Raw genomic sequence first — 15,400 nt, 5'->3', positions numbered from 1 at the left:
TTTGTTGCAATATTTGGTTTTGAGTCGTTTTGAATGATTCCATCTCCATGAGCATGGTATATTGAAACTCTAAAATAGAATAAAATACGATGACAAAAACTCAGTGGCCTGTATACCAAGAAGAGTTCTCGTGTGCATAGACGTGTTAAAGAATTACAGTTGCCATGAAACATGTCGTCATCGGTTACCATGGCAGCAAAAAAGGCTCGTCAAAGATAACAAGGAGAAATGTGTTTTTTTTCACCGCATGTAACAAAAAATACTACTTGTTTGGCAAAAAAACACTTAGTTGACTTGTTGAAAAGAAATGTTTGCAATGAAATGTTTAAACTAATTACGTTTGTTTGACATCTCTTGGAAATCTTTTCCACCATCTCCATACTTTGATCGCTTCGTCTGGGATACTTATAAAGAAAAATTAGCATTGAAAGTTCTTATTATCAATATAAAAAACAATTATCAATATTTAAGAGAAAGAAAAAAGAATTATTTGTCGCGTTTGAATTCTCCAGAAACAAGTCGTGGGTGGGAGGCTACAAAATCTCTTTAGATTATTAATTAAAAACGCTTACCTTTTTGTGCTGGAGAGTGTTGACCAAAACTGGACTCTGAAATTTAAAGGAAAAAAGTAATATGAGAAAAGATTCCCTATATGTATCTAGAAATGATTTCTTTCGAACGCGAAAACTCGTCCCAGTGCAATTTAGTGCCATCCATCCATACAGTGTATACGCAGTGAAGGGGGAGAAGGGATTTAGCAAAAGTGTGTACATCTATTGTTTGAATGGCGTCATTTCTATTGTCTTTGCGTAGAAGGGGGAGGGCTATCCGATATTTGGAAAAAGATTTCGTAAGTACTATATGGATGGCCCCTAAGGTAAACTCTCTTCTATATTACACCCAATTATTAGCTTCCTAAAGAGTTAATAAGTTTTGAAATAATTCAAAATAGAAGAAAAACTTACTATTGTTTCTTACATTTCCACCATTAAATGACTGATTTCGTCCAGTGCTTGAAGATTCTCCACGATTCGTCATCCGTGGTGGCTTAGTTTTAAACGCTATGGAAAAAATCAATAAAATATATTGCACAACAGATACTTTTATGGATCTACCTGGTTTTTAAAAGAACACAAAATTCGTTTTAATATGAAACATGCAATAAAAATTGATTATCAAGTTGATCGTTTGTAATTAAAATGAATATTCAATACCCCACCCTCGGAAGCAGAACACCACCCTTTTCCTCCAGTCCCTCCCTAATCCAAGAAATCCCTGTAAACACTTCCTTTACTTCCTTTTCAACATTTTTCAGAAAGTCTTACCCCCCCCCCCACCATCTAGCTAGTGTGTTGTGGAAATATATGAAAATGTTTTATGTTTTATAATAGAAGAGTGCACTAAAGGCTAAACGCGTTGCCATGTCACTTTCAATTTATCTTCCTTAATTTGAAGTCATGAGGAGTACTCGTTCGCCAACCAACCAATGAGAAGCTTTAAGCAAAATCAATACCTGATCTAGATCCTGATCCAAGCCTACAATCATTGGGGTCGAAGCCGAAATCTAAAAGCCAAAATAATTTGTCATAAAAGTTACCGAAAGAAACTCCTACGGAATACATATCAATGTCAATGTCACTAATTTGTAATTTCTACACCCAAGACGAATCACTACTGTCTTCCCCTAATAGGACTTTTTGGAGAAATAGACTCAAGCTGAAGTACTTCGTAAAATTATCTACAGTATTCCTCATGTTAGTATAGCCTTTTAAATAATCAAACTTACGAGTGTTCCTCATATTTCCACCATTAAAATGATTGCTGGGCGAATCCCATTGTGCCTTGGTTTGAGACGCTACGAAAAAAAATCAATGAAATTGTAGAAATGTTATGTGAAGCATAGAAATCTTTTCAGCCATGAATACGAGATCTTAGAGATCTTCGCTCATATCTTTGTGCATTATCTTACAAAAAACAGATAATTCAAATACTCTTTTGTGCTTAATTGTAGGGGAGGGTCACTTTGCAATTTTTGGAAAAAAACCACCCCGATTTCACTTTCCACAAGTTGTTTGCGCCGAGCCAAAATGAAATGATACAAGTCCAGTTTCCCGTCCCTTTTCTGCAGCTCCGCTTGCCTTTGGAGCTCCTTCCGGGTCTTGATCGACTGTTGGATGCAAAAGTCTGCAACCTCGACCAAAGTGAGTCTGTGACATGACTTCTCTCCTTCAGCGCGCGGGTCATGTCCTTCAACGACCATGTCAGCAAAACCTGTATCGTCTGCCCCCAAGGCATCAGCAGCCCTCTCAGCAACACGTTTGCGGCGACGTTTGGCATAGGAGTTCATTGCCGCTCGGGTCCCCGGGGTTCCTACTGGCAGAGTGTGTGGGTGGTTTTCGCTGTGGTAGACATCCCCATCAGCCTTGGTGACATAGGCGTAGGCGGAATCATAACCGTTGTCATTCTGAACAAAGTTTACAACAACATCATGCCTTTTTGTCAGAAAGTCTTTGACAGCCCCCCAGCGCTGAGTCCCATTCAAAAGCACGCTGACGTGATAGTGGTACCCACTGGTGTTGGGGTGGGGTTCCTTACCGCATGCCCAGTAGAGGGGTTGAACTTTACCCGGAACAGCCCGAAATGCCTCTGCAACCACATCCCCAAATGACTGTCTGGTGGGAAAGCGGCGGAGATCACATTGTGAATATGTGACAAGGTAGGCACGTCTGATGGAATTTTTCGATAGTTCTTTCAATGTGCTCTCCGTCGTCTCAAACTCAACGCCAGCCATCTTCGTTGCAGGGTTGGTCTGAAAAAAAGGATAGCGCTGATGTTTACATACTTGGTAGTTCCCTCCCCAATGCAACGGGGCCCCTGTTAATATGTATTATATTGAAGTAGATCTTGTGAATAGTACTTCACTTGCTTTTAAACTGTACATAGACTTAAAACGAAAGCACCATTTTTAGTGTAAATATTTCTTAGTTTTTGCAACATACCTTTTGTTATTGATTGATGTTTATAGTCTTTTTAGTCTTTTGTAGTTTGGATTTGCCAAGAAGTCATTCCTTGTGGGTGTCAGAGACCCAACTAAGAGCATGCATCCCCCTTTTAAAGCATAACATCCAGAGCCACCCAAGTAAACACCCCCTCCCCTGAATTCCCCACCAACATTTTTCCCGCCATTTTCTATTTGTTTTGGTGTGGTGTAAAATGCACGAAATATCACGAATTTTCGTCTGAGAGGTTTGGGAAGCAATTAGGCCTGGTGACGAAAGTTATTTTCGCATGTGCTTTGCAAGAGTGAAAGTATTTTCTAGATTTTTCGAAATTCAAGATGGCGGCCGTTTTGCAGGGAAATCTGAAGTGAAAAAGCTCCCTGTTTGGGTCTGAAATGGGCAGAAGACACCTTTTGGAATGACTGGCTTAGTAATTTATGATATCTTTGATGTACATAGGGACAAAAATTTTGATTTCTGACCACTGTTATTGTGTTTACAGCTTACTTTCTGGACCTCGGTATGCCCTGTGTCCCCCTGTCCCTTTCATTTTTTTTTCTTGAAAATCAGACAATCCCCCAATAAATACATGAGACGCGGTCCCCCTTACCCCACTAGCAGTGTTGGGAACTCTAACGGCCGGTATTTCTTGTCCAACATTGCCAATGGGGCAGGGGGGACGGATTTCTAAGGTAAAAATGTTGTTGGTCTCAACATATTTATTGGGAGATTGTGCCGTACAAACGTGTCAGAGTCCTCAACTGTTCAAGCAAAATGGAACCAAAAAGCAAATAAATTATTCCAATTCTGCACATTTTGCTCACCGCAACTCGGATACCATTTTAGTAAATTATATTTGCCGAAACAGCTTTTGCACTAAAATCTTTGTTTACAATTTTTTTCGGAGACAAACTTCAAAAAGAAAAAAATTAGATATTTCGGACTAATTGCCAGCCTGAAAAAATTCCGATTAATTCGATTCGTTCTCAGTCTCCTTTGTTTGAAGTGGGATTCCAATTTTCGGCGGAGCACAACTTGTGAACAGAGAAATCATCAAAATTTGACCAAAAAGTTCACCTTTTCTAACTAAAAATGAGTCGTTACAAGCTTTTTCTCGGTCATCTATCACCAGATGCAAGAACTCGTGATGTTGAAAGATTCTTTAAAGATCATGGGTTTTCTAAATCGATTGTAGAAGTCGTTGTGAAAACTGGATATGGCTTTGTCGTAAGTCTTTTTCTCTGCAAATAGATAGTTTTTTTCTTCGAAAAGGTTTGCATATTCCTAATCAAGTCCGACTTTTCTTGGGCATTTCACATGTTCTTCAATGGATATATTTTTTGATGATCTAATCTTTAAATGAAAGGCTATTCCATTCTTAAACCAGGCAAGGGCATCGGTAGACAGGACACCTGTCCTGTATTTTTATAATCTGACATATACAGGACAGGTACGAGCTGTGAGGCAGATTTCTGCCTCAAAAAACTTACAATGGGAAATTCGAAATAGTGCTGTCCTCTTTTACTAAAATAAAAACCATATCATGGATCCCTAGGCTAGGGTATCGGCAACCCTTTCCAGAGGGGGGACTGAGCTTGGCTTTTCTAAGGGGTTTAGTCACTTATTTATTATATTCACAGGGGATCATTGGAAGTTTGCAGGTCCTTCCAAGTGTCAACAAAGATTTAGAGGGGCTCTTTCCTCACAAGCTGGCATAAATAGTTTCCCATAGCGGCATAGGGTTTCACCCACAAATCTCCCACGTGCGTTTGGTTTGGGAACGCGAAACACGAATGCGAACTACCCATGTCTAAACTTTTCAATATATCTCCAAAACTAACAGACTTTTTGAAATTCTGTAAAAAGGTCCAAGTTCCTGAATAGTTTTACTATGTTCTGTGAAAAAATCATAAGGCGACCGCCTGCATGCTCTTAAGCCGCCGCTCAAAAAAGTTCATTATTTCTTAAAAACTCATTATTTTCTTCTTTTCCTGTGCCAAGCTATCCAAAACACTCAAAGTGAATCAAAAATAACATCTTCGCTAACAAAATGTGCGCCTCGAGTAAGAAATATGGTTCCAATCACGTCCGCGAATGGGGTGGGGATTTTTTTAAGCAGTGGGCGGCATCAAGGGCGTTTTAGAAATTCGCGTTTTAGACGCGTCTCGAACGCGTTTGAATTTTGCGCGTATGTTATTTTGATTTCGAAAGTGAAAGCAGCTCGATTTCACGGTGGAATTCAACTTCGTTGGAGATTGGAAGCACCAGTTAGGAATAATGAATAATGAAATTTTGCCGCATCAAATATTTTTTGAAACGCGACGGTAAACAGAACATCAAATTCCCATCGCCTAACCATCAGTCAAATACGCGTTCATCTATTTAAAGATTGAAGACAAAAATTGCGAAGAAAAATAAACCTTGAGCACAAAAAATGCTTTTTAAACACTTTTTTCCACCGAAAAACAAATAACTTTTATAGACTTACCTTCCCCAAACATTGAAGAAGCCTCTGCTAATCAAAGTAAATGAGATAAGATAAGATAAAACCTTAAAATCAACCAGAATTTACAACATTTCGTTCAAAGCAAAAGACATGCTTTTCTCGCCGCCATCTTGTTTTAGAATGAGAATTATTTTCGGTTCCAGTTCCCACGGTCTTTTTTTCATCCAATCAGATCGCGCGATTTCACTTTCGCTTTCTCTAGTCCAATAAGACTGCGGGATTTGAGTCATGTGACATCTCTATTGAAAAACCCTCGCGGAATAAAATAGAAATACAGGGGGTCACACTACTGGCTACAGGAACTGAAAGCAAACAATTTTAAGGCCAATATTTTTGGTTTTTCTGAAGGACAAAAGGTATAGGAAGCTTTACTGAAAGAGGGATAAGGCTGGGGCTATCTATTTAAAAGAAATGGACAAAAAAAGGCACTATTTTGGGTGATAATTAAGATTTTACTTAGAAACTTTAATTCTCTTACCCCCGTCTCGGGCCCCCCTGATATGAGCAGGTGAACCATGTTGGCCACCCCTACTGAAAATTTCAGATCAAAACAAACAATGAATTAATTCCTGTAACTCGATGAAAATTGGAAAAAGCTGGTTTTGATTGTTTCTGATCTTTTTGGTAAAAGCTATGCAATTTATGTTTGGATTTCTAGAAAGCCTACCCATTCATTGTCAATATATTTTTTATTTGAAAGTAATTTGTTGTTCAAAAGTGGATTAGCAGCAGATTACTTTTGATTATTAAATCCCGATTAGTACAGTACCACTGGTGTTAAAAAATTAGGCATGAATCTGGATCAATTTCCGATTAAATAAAAAGGCAAAATTTTAATCCTGCTCTGACCCAGGATTAGCTCAGGATTTAATCTAATCAACTTTTGAACAACCAAGCAGAACCAAGCCAAGAGGATAATTTTCGGTTCAAAATTTCCAGGGGTTGGTAAAAACTTTGTCAATACCCTCTGTTTAATTTGTTTTTGGAATTAGCCCAATGAAACACAAATAAAGAATTACTACTAAGCGAGTTACTTTGATTTTGAGTCCATCTTGCAGTTAACAATATAAAGTCCCTCTCCAAAAATCAAATTTCTGAAATTTTCTTTTAGATTTTTGACGACAGAAGAGATGCAGATGATGCAATCTATGAATTAAATGGAAAGGAGTTACTTGGCGGAAGGTATTATATTCAAGCAAGTTCCCCTTGGAAGCCAAAAAAGCTCTTTTTATGCTTTTTTTTTATCATGAAAAAGGCTCATTTTACAATTATTCTTTAAACTTTAGAAAGGCACTGTCTGATGACCAGACCCTGAAAGTGTCATGAAAAGTGATTTGACAGTTTTTTCATATTTGGTACTGTTTTGGTGTAACTATTCATTCTCTTTCAGACTTCAAGTTGAATTCGCAAAGCCGTCTGGGAGATTCGAAGACAGAGATGGCGGTGGTCGTGGACGTGGTGGAGGCTATGGTGGTAGTGGTGGTGGTGGGGGTGGGGGTTACAGATCAGATAGAGATCGAGGCGGACGTGGTGGTGGTGGCGGCTGGCGGTGGAGGGTGAGTTATAATTTCATTATTGGACACACATGCCATTGTTTACAAAGATATCTTACCATTGACCAGTTCTGGCTCTGGACAGTTTAACATTCAATGTGGTATCGCTGTCATCCATTTTATGATGAATTTATTCAAATACTTTCCTTTACAGCTATGGTCGTCCATACAACACAGAATACCGAATTATTGTTGAAAATCTATCAACTAGAGCAAGTTGGCAGGTAAAATTTATCTGTATGATTTTTATATCAAGGATATTAATTTTCATTGGCTTTAACTGACCACTAAAATAGAAATTGCTTTGTTCTGTTTTTAAAAGTTTTAGCTTGAGAAATTATTAAAAAGATTTACCTTTTTTAAGAAATTTTAAGGTTGTTAAATTTTATACCAACTAGACATACTCCTTGCTTTCACTAGATTTTTGAATACTATTAATTTTAATTTTCAATCCTGGATTCCCTTTTCTAGCATTTGTTGTTGTGCACTTAAGTGTTGTTGGCCAGTTCTAAGAATTGGTGTAAATGAATGAATGATTTGTGTAGTGGGTGTTGCGCTTGTATGGTGGCCAATGCCAAGTTTGTGTGCCCAAAATCTAATAAGATATGTGTTGGGTGAAATGTGATACTTGGCTTAAGAATTTCTGATTTGGTGGCTGAAATATGTCAATCCGGGAAGATGAAATGCTCTCTGGGTGGATTTTGGCAAAATTCAATTAAGAATTTCTGGTGGCTATGTCTGGAATGTCCTTGTGCAATCCAGGTTTATACATGACATGGCTACTAAATTGGCTGGTCTTGCTCTTCTTTGCCTTGGCTGGGTTGTTTTTGCTTTTTGTTAATTTTGAGCAGCAGAGGTACAGTAAAGTGTCAAAGATACTTGTATTTCTCATGTTCTATAAAAAAGTTCTCATTCAAATAATCTTTTCAAGCAAGCCAACTCAAATCAGGTTCATTTAAGGCTTTTGCATTATCTTTATTCTATCTATAACCGAGTGTCATAAATTTTTCACTTCAGGATCTTAAAGATTACTTCAGACAAGCTGGTGAAGTAACTTTTGCAAAATGCCATAGAGAAAAGATGGGAGAAGGGTAAGTGGACCGACCATAATTGGACCTAGGACAGCCGAGGAAACCCCTAGGAAAATAAGGAATTTGGGGAGAAAAAGTCCACTGAAGGTAATCCCATCAAGGCTATCCATTGTAAATTTTATGAATTTGAAACTCGCCAACCAATTTGTGGTCCAAACCTTCATTGAAGCTGATTTTGTTTATCTATTTTCAGTGTTGTTGAATTCGCAAACAAGTCAGACATGAACAACGCCATGAGAAAACTTGATGATACAGAGCTTTTTGGAAAAAGAGTAAAACTCATTTGTGTAAGTATCAATTTTCAAATTTTTTCAAAAACTATTTAATTGCTTGTAAAGAAAACATTCTGACAGATTCTGACGATAGTTTCACACTAGTACTGTTTCACCTCTTACTCTAGACACTGTAACTGTAAAAACAAAAAATAATTCTCATTTATTTTTTTCAAACCTTAGAATTTCTCTGGTTCACGATCACGCAGTCGTAGTCGTTCACCTCGTCGTCGCTCGTTCTCCCGCTCACCACAACGCGGTCGCTCACGATCTCGAAGTCCACGAAGGAGCTTCTCGAGAAGTCCTCAAGCTCGACGATCATTCTCTCGCTCAAGATCCAGATCACCTCGTTGAACTCTTTTTTTAGATATTCTAAGATTCTTTGCATTGTCATTTAGTATAACAACACCTTTATGTTATTACTTTTAGGGCTAGATTTTTGTGAATATTTACTTTGACCTCTCGCTACTGATTGATGATTTTATCAATTTTATATAAAAACTTTTAGAAAAACATAGAAAATAGTGTACACTTTATATTACCTTTTCTTCCTGTGTATCACCCAAGCTGAGGAATTCGTCATTCGTGTATTTTCCTCATTTCACTCAAAATAATATAATACTGGTCACATTGAAATTGATTTCTCTTCTATGGTGTTAACTATTTTTGTCATCTACTTTTCAGATAAATCTTGTTTCCAGGGGTACCCAAAAAGGGTACAAAACTTTTCAGATCGAATGCTTAATTGCTTATAAAGTGGACTTCCTATCCTTGGGTACAGATGGGTTGAGATATTTAGAATGTGTAATCTTTCCATTGTCCTGAGCAAAATCTCAAAATATTTTAGCCTAACTATTTTCCAAAGTCGAGATATTTGAGATTTTGGCTTAGAATAAAAACAATAGAAATTCAACGTAAGAACCCATTTTCAAAAATTTCAAATTCTGATATCTCGATTTTGGAAAATTGTTACACAAAAATACTTTGAGGTTTTACTAAGGACCACAGAAGGTTTCTGTAATCGAAACATCTCAAACCATCTGATTATCCCTTTAAGCTAGAATATGAAAAATGATTTTGGTCCCTAGAAAAGCTAGATTTTGAGCAAGTTTCGGTAAGGATCTCAAAGACTGCAAATCTCGGTTTTTTTCCCAGTTTGACCTTTGACTTCACTGCAAGCTCTACCGACACTATTTTTCCGTCATCGCCTAGGAGATCTGAAGATCCCTCTCTAGCCCCAAGGGTCTTCAAACTTAGTAACGACTACGACACGAGTCCACAACAGATAATAAAATTCTGAAGAACTTATTATTATAGCGTGTAATTTACTGACCCAATACTGTACAGTATTACAATACCTTTTATCTGAGCATATGGTCTCATGGCTGGTGTGATTAAAGTATCCTTGCGTGAACGAGTCTGCTAAATTGCGTGGGTGCGTGGGTCAATATTTTTGCGTGGGTGCATGGGTCAAAAGCAATGAAGTATAAGCCCGAAGGGCTAGAAGTCAATCTCCTTGGTAGGATTTGAAGCTAACAAATCCTACCAAAGTTGCACGGCCTTGGGCGGTTCGCCTGGTTTTTACACAAATGACATATTGAAACTAAAACTTACCGCAAAGTTTCGAAAAAAATATCAATCTTAAACAAAGGAATTGCTAGATTCAATCTGTCGTCAAAAATGCGGCGCATTTTTTAAGGCTTCACTTTTTCTTGCCTGAGAAAGGTTAGAGATTGAACTCTAGCCCTTCGGGCTTTAAACTCAATGGTCAAAAGTTTTGCGTGGGTCAAATTTTTTGCGTGAGTCATATTTTTTGCGTGGGTCATTATTTTTTTCGTGGGTCATATTTTTTGCGTGGGTCATTATTTTTTGTGTGGGTCATATTTTTTGCGTGGGTCATTATTTTTTGCGTGGGTCATATTTTTTGCGTGGGTCATTATTTTTTGCGTGGGTCAAAGTTTTTGCGTGGGTCACTATTTTTTTGATGATTTTTTAGGGCCCCCCCCCCAGCGGTTTGCGTGAATGCGTGAATGGGCTTTTTTGGTTGCGTGAATGCGTGAAAATCGAAAAAAAATTGCGTGAATGCGTGAATTGAAAAAACTTGCGTGAACGTGAAAATCCATATTTCTATTGCGTGAATGCGTGAATCTGCCCTGTTTTTTGCGTGAACGCGTGAATTTTTCCTTTTCACAGTTTGTAGAAAACCCCAAGGTGCGCACCTATCCCGAATACAAGGGATACCAGGTGAAGGTGCACAAAAAATCAGCAACTTTCAAATTCTCTATTTTATATAACGATTCATGATTTAGATGCGCTTTCTAGCAATCTAGACACCTTAAATTTCCAGATTTTTTCGCTCGGGCCAAACATGTATTGGCCCTCGAATCTTAAAAAACTCTAATTTGCCCCTTTGAAAGTGTTTGTTTAAGATAAAACCATGGTTCTGCATGATGAGTGATCCAGGGCCAGGGCCAGCCAGGGCTAGAGCCACTGGGGGCAGGAGGCGGCCATGACTTCACCACGTTTTTGCAAATAAAAAGAAACTTATTTCAAAGAAATTTTTACCCATGATGTAGACTTTCGTTTAACCTGATTTCTTGGCAAAATTAGTCTGAAATGGAGTCGTATTTAAGCACATCAGAGGGTTAAAATAGAAATTTTCTCCTGTCGGCGCAAAACATGGTTGCGCCTCCTTAGTCACTATGTTTTCGGCCCTCCACGTTAGGAAATTAATTCGCGAGCCCTGATTGAAACCTTTCTTTTTAAATTCTTTTGATCGCTTTGCTCGCAACAAATGTTCATTCTTTTACCTTATTTTACAAGCTATCAAGCGATCGTACCTTGCCTCTAACGAATTTAGACTACATTCTTTTCCAATGGTTTTAAAGAGAGCATTTTTAGCCAAACGCGAAGGACAAAAATGCAAAAATTTCCTCTCTGCGTAAACCATGGTTGCGCCTCCTTACCCCTGAGCTAAGCATCATGGTGTCATCCTCGAGTTTGTTTGACCTATTTTTGATAATGTTTAAGCTATTTTATGTACAAAAATTTGCCTGCGGCGCATATCTTTTCACTTACTATCGCGATACGTTAACTGCAGAAGCTTCACCTTTTCCAAACGATCGTGACAAGTTAGAAGAATCAAATATTTTGCGTGATGGCATGTAATTAAAGTTGAAAAATTACGTAACGCTTTCTATTTGGGGGCTTCTTATGACGCTACCAAAAACAAGGTGTTTTATAGTCAGGTCTACAGGAAAAAATCACTACTGAGTTAAGTTTTTCTCAAGTGCTTGACCAGATCCGGTCGAATAATATCTCGAGTACAGCCTTGTCATACTTTTTTATGCACATCGAACGTTTTACTCCATAATGGCGGAAATTACGTAAATTAGCGAAATGTGCAAGACCTCTATTTTTGACATTTTCCCCGATTTTTCCGAAAATTTCCCCGATTTCCCAAAAAATTTGGTTTGCGTGAATTTCGAGAAAAACTTGCGTGAATGCGTGAATTGCGAAAATTTTTTGCGTGAATGCGTGAAATTTGGGTCCGCTGGGGGGGGCCTCTTTTTAGCTAACACGATTTTTTTACCAAATTAAAACTTTCGAGTTAGCTAACTCGTTTTTTTTGTCAAATTAAAATTTTCAAGTTATCTTATACAAAAATGTGTTGTGTATCTACGAAAACTAAACAAAAGCACAAAGCGCATTCGTCAATAATATGCAATGTCTTCTTTTTTTCTCAATCGAATGCGAGGAAGGATTTCTTTTGACCAATGAAATCACTAGAATGTTACTGATGCGGGATAAGGCCCCATATACACGGTACATATTCTTAGCAACTTGTAAACAAATCAAAATTCAAAATGGCGACGTAAGAAGTCACTTGCTCAGATTTCTCATGGATGAATTTTTCTTCGTTTTATCTCTTCTTTATGTTGATATCTTATCTGGATTAGATAACACATTAATGCAGTGACAAGGTAGATTTTGGATTCCTTTCAGTTGAGAAAAATAGCCTGTTTATATTGATCAAACTCTGACTGCATTCTATCTGCTGGGCTGGTGTCTATAAAAAAAACGGGAACAATAAAAGCACGTAGTGTTACTAAATTATCCTGTACATTTTCTTCCTGCCATTTCTTTGAAAAAACGGCTGAACGTGGGGTGGGATTGTTTGTCGGGGACAGAAGGAGTCCACTGCCCTGCCCCAGTTACCATCCATTCCTAGTTTGCATTGCATGCAGTTGCAGTCGGGTCAAATGTTTTTGAACCCAGAATAATCATACAAAAAAACTTCTGAAGAGTTCCTTTTAGTAAATATCTTCCTTGAACTATTTTTATCTTGAAAATTAAGTAAAATTTAGTCAGAGATTCAGTAAATTCAACTAAATTCATCAGACTTTTTTGTGTCCATGCAGGGGGGGGGTACAGAGGCAGGGTACTAACCCATCAGTGCGTCACAAACAGCCATATAAACAAAACTCAACATTCTCACAAAAGTTGTCTTTTTGATTTCCCAAACATTCGTCTCAAGCGTTCCCTTCCACAATAATTTATGTAATTGCAATTGCGGCGGTCAGTCCACAGTCGGCTTCAACATATACACGTGTTTTTATTTACGTGACCGAAGTGCCTACTAAAACAATCCGGGGGTAAATAGCGAAGCAACACAGCAGATTATTCGTAAGTATCTTTTGGCATTGACAATCAAATACAATATAATATACACTATATTTCCTTAATTCAAAAATCAAAAATTCATTTTTCATTCGCGAAAAATAAAAATAAAAGAATAATGAATTAATATTACATACTAACACGCCCCCGTCTTTTACTCTCATTTAATTTCCAATCTCGGCACGTGCAAAACGCCCGTCCGCCCAATATCCACCCAATCAGCTTAAATTCACTTTAATTGTCCTTTGACATTCAAAAAATAGTATTTAAAAATTATGAATTTATAATAATTACAAAAAACAAAAAGTTTGATACTTCATTAGTGAAATATTCAATAAATTCCTGGTTTCAATTTTCAGTGGGCGTTCTTCTAGGACTTCGTTTATCGCGCAATTTTTGCGTCACACAAACTTTCTCGGCCGCTCGTCGTAATAATTATACATTGCCAATTGGTTCTCCATTGTCGAGTCAGGATCGATGGTGACGTCACCTAAGCATAAAAAAAAGGATTTCGTCAGTTTTATGCATATATTAATTTGCGAGATATTCTATTCGCCGCGCGAGCGCACTTTTCGTAGACTAGTCGGAGTACTTTCTTTTACTCGCGGGATTGATGGTAACTTTTCATCTTCGTTATTTTAAAAATGAAGCACAACCGAAAAAAAACGAAACTTCAGAAAGTTGCGTATTTCCAGTGAGTAAACGACTCTGACAATTAACAAAATTGATGATGATGATTTTTTTTCGGTCAGGCCAATGTCTCGTATTGGGGGTTCTAGTCTTGAGCCCAAAGCCTACGCAGGATTGCAGCGTTTGGGTAAACGAGACAAAACTCTAAAAAAGCTGGTGTTTTGACGCGCTTCCGTGCTCTCGAAATATCGCGGTTTGAGACGCACTGCCCATAGGGTACTAACTTGATTTTTTACTAAAATTTTGTTTACTACCACCCACCCATAATTAGTACCGGGTACTACTTCATTTTTGCTGTAAAAAATAGGGACACCACCCCTAAAATCTTAAATTTTACAGATTAAGACCAAGAGAGGGGTACTCTTAGGTGCCAAATAAACGGCCCCCCCCCCCCCCCCCCCCCCCGCTTGTTACTTTTTCGAAAATTTTCCAACCCCCCCCGGACCTTATAAGGACCCCCCCCCCCCCCGTTTATTAATTCTTAAGAATATTTTCAGCTGTCAAAGAGAAGGCCCCTTATTTTGCTCTTAATAGCCTGATTTTAGCCTATATTTACCTTATTTTTGGGGTTTCAGAAGTACAATTTCCAAACCCCCGGCAATTAGGTACCCCCCGTTTATTAAAATTTCGAAAATTTTCCAACCCCCCCGTTTATTCGACCCCCCGTTTATTTGGCACCTAAGAGTACTACTTTAGGATAAAAATGAGAATTTTCGAATGAAAAATTGCCTTAAAAGTGAAAAATATTCCTTAAATCTGATAAAGACGGTTGCTCTTCGACTTTAAAAAGGCATTTAAGGATAAAAATATGCCGAAAATTCGATATTTATTACGATTTTGAGGTTTTATAGATTTACATTTTTTTTGAGAATTTTTCGCGAGCATAAATTTTTGCGAATTGCCCTATTAAGAATTTTCAAATACATTTACTTTCGCGAAAAGGGCCAAAATTCGCGAAAATCGCGAAAGTTTCTGCTCGCGAAAGTTTGTACGCCTAAAGTATTGTTAGTTTTTCAGACTGAAAATTGACAGATAATTCAAGCAAACTATCAATGATGGAGTCAGAAGCTTTTGTCCTTTGATTTTCATCACACACTTCTTGACCATTTTGGAAGTTTTGTCTTAAAAAAAATCAAAAAATTTCTCAAAAGAGTAAAAAGATTTGTCGATTAAAAAAATTTCAAATCAAAAAAATTAATATTTGAAAAAAGTCAAAATATTACAACAAACTACTTTTTTTATTGAAAAACAGCAAAATTCTGTGAAAAAGTACCCAAATAGCAGCCCTCGAATTTCAGGTCGGCATTCGGCAGTGCCGACCTAAAAGCCGACCAAAGAGTGCGTATAGTCGGCAGTTCATTGCCGACCATATTCATTGATTCTCTCGGCAGCCGACCATAAGTTATCTTTTAGGTCATCAAAGCCGACCTGTAACTGTAAAATGAAAGTCTCTAATAAGAACCATATCGCACTCAAATAAAAAAACAAACATTGCCGTAGCCTTTAAACAATTTTGCCGACCTAAAATATAGCTCAGATCGGCATTGCCGACCTAAAAACAAGCTTAGGTCGGCAAAATTTTGCCGGCCTTCGGCCGGATTTGGACGGC

At 37.8% G+C, this 15,400-nt stretch overlaps 1 long non-coding RNA gene and 1 pseudogene across 1 annotated transcript; one reads left to right on the top strand and one right to left on the bottom strand.

The window, feature by feature from the left end:
- Positions 1-9: 9 nt before the first annotated feature.
- On the bottom strand, positions 10-1,057 carry LOC136799011 (uncharacterized). The gene is made up of 4 exons (XR_010845470.1): positions 966-1,057; positions 573-608; positions 339-404; positions 10-69 (listed from the first exon to the last, which is right to left on the bottom strand). It is a non-coding gene; the product is annotated as an uncharacterized lncRNA (long non-coding RNA).
- Positions 1,058-3,997: 2,940 nt separating this feature from the next.
- Positions 3,998-8,957, top strand: LOC136799146 (serine-arginine protein 55-like; annotated as a pseudogene).
- The last annotated feature ends 6,443 nt before the right edge of the window (positions 8,958-15,400 follow it).

Source organism: Clytia hemisphaerica, unplaced genomic scaffold (genome assembly GCF_902728285.1).
Source record: "Clytia hemisphaerica strain Z4C2 unplaced genomic scaffold, Clytia hemisphaerica genome assembly, whole genome shotgun sequence".
Taxonomy (NCBI): domain Eukaryota; kingdom Metazoa; phylum Cnidaria; class Hydrozoa; order Leptothecata; family Clytiidae; genus Clytia; species Clytia hemisphaerica.
Note: the sequence above shows the minus strand (reverse complement) of the source record. Positions and strands in the feature narration are given on the sequence as shown.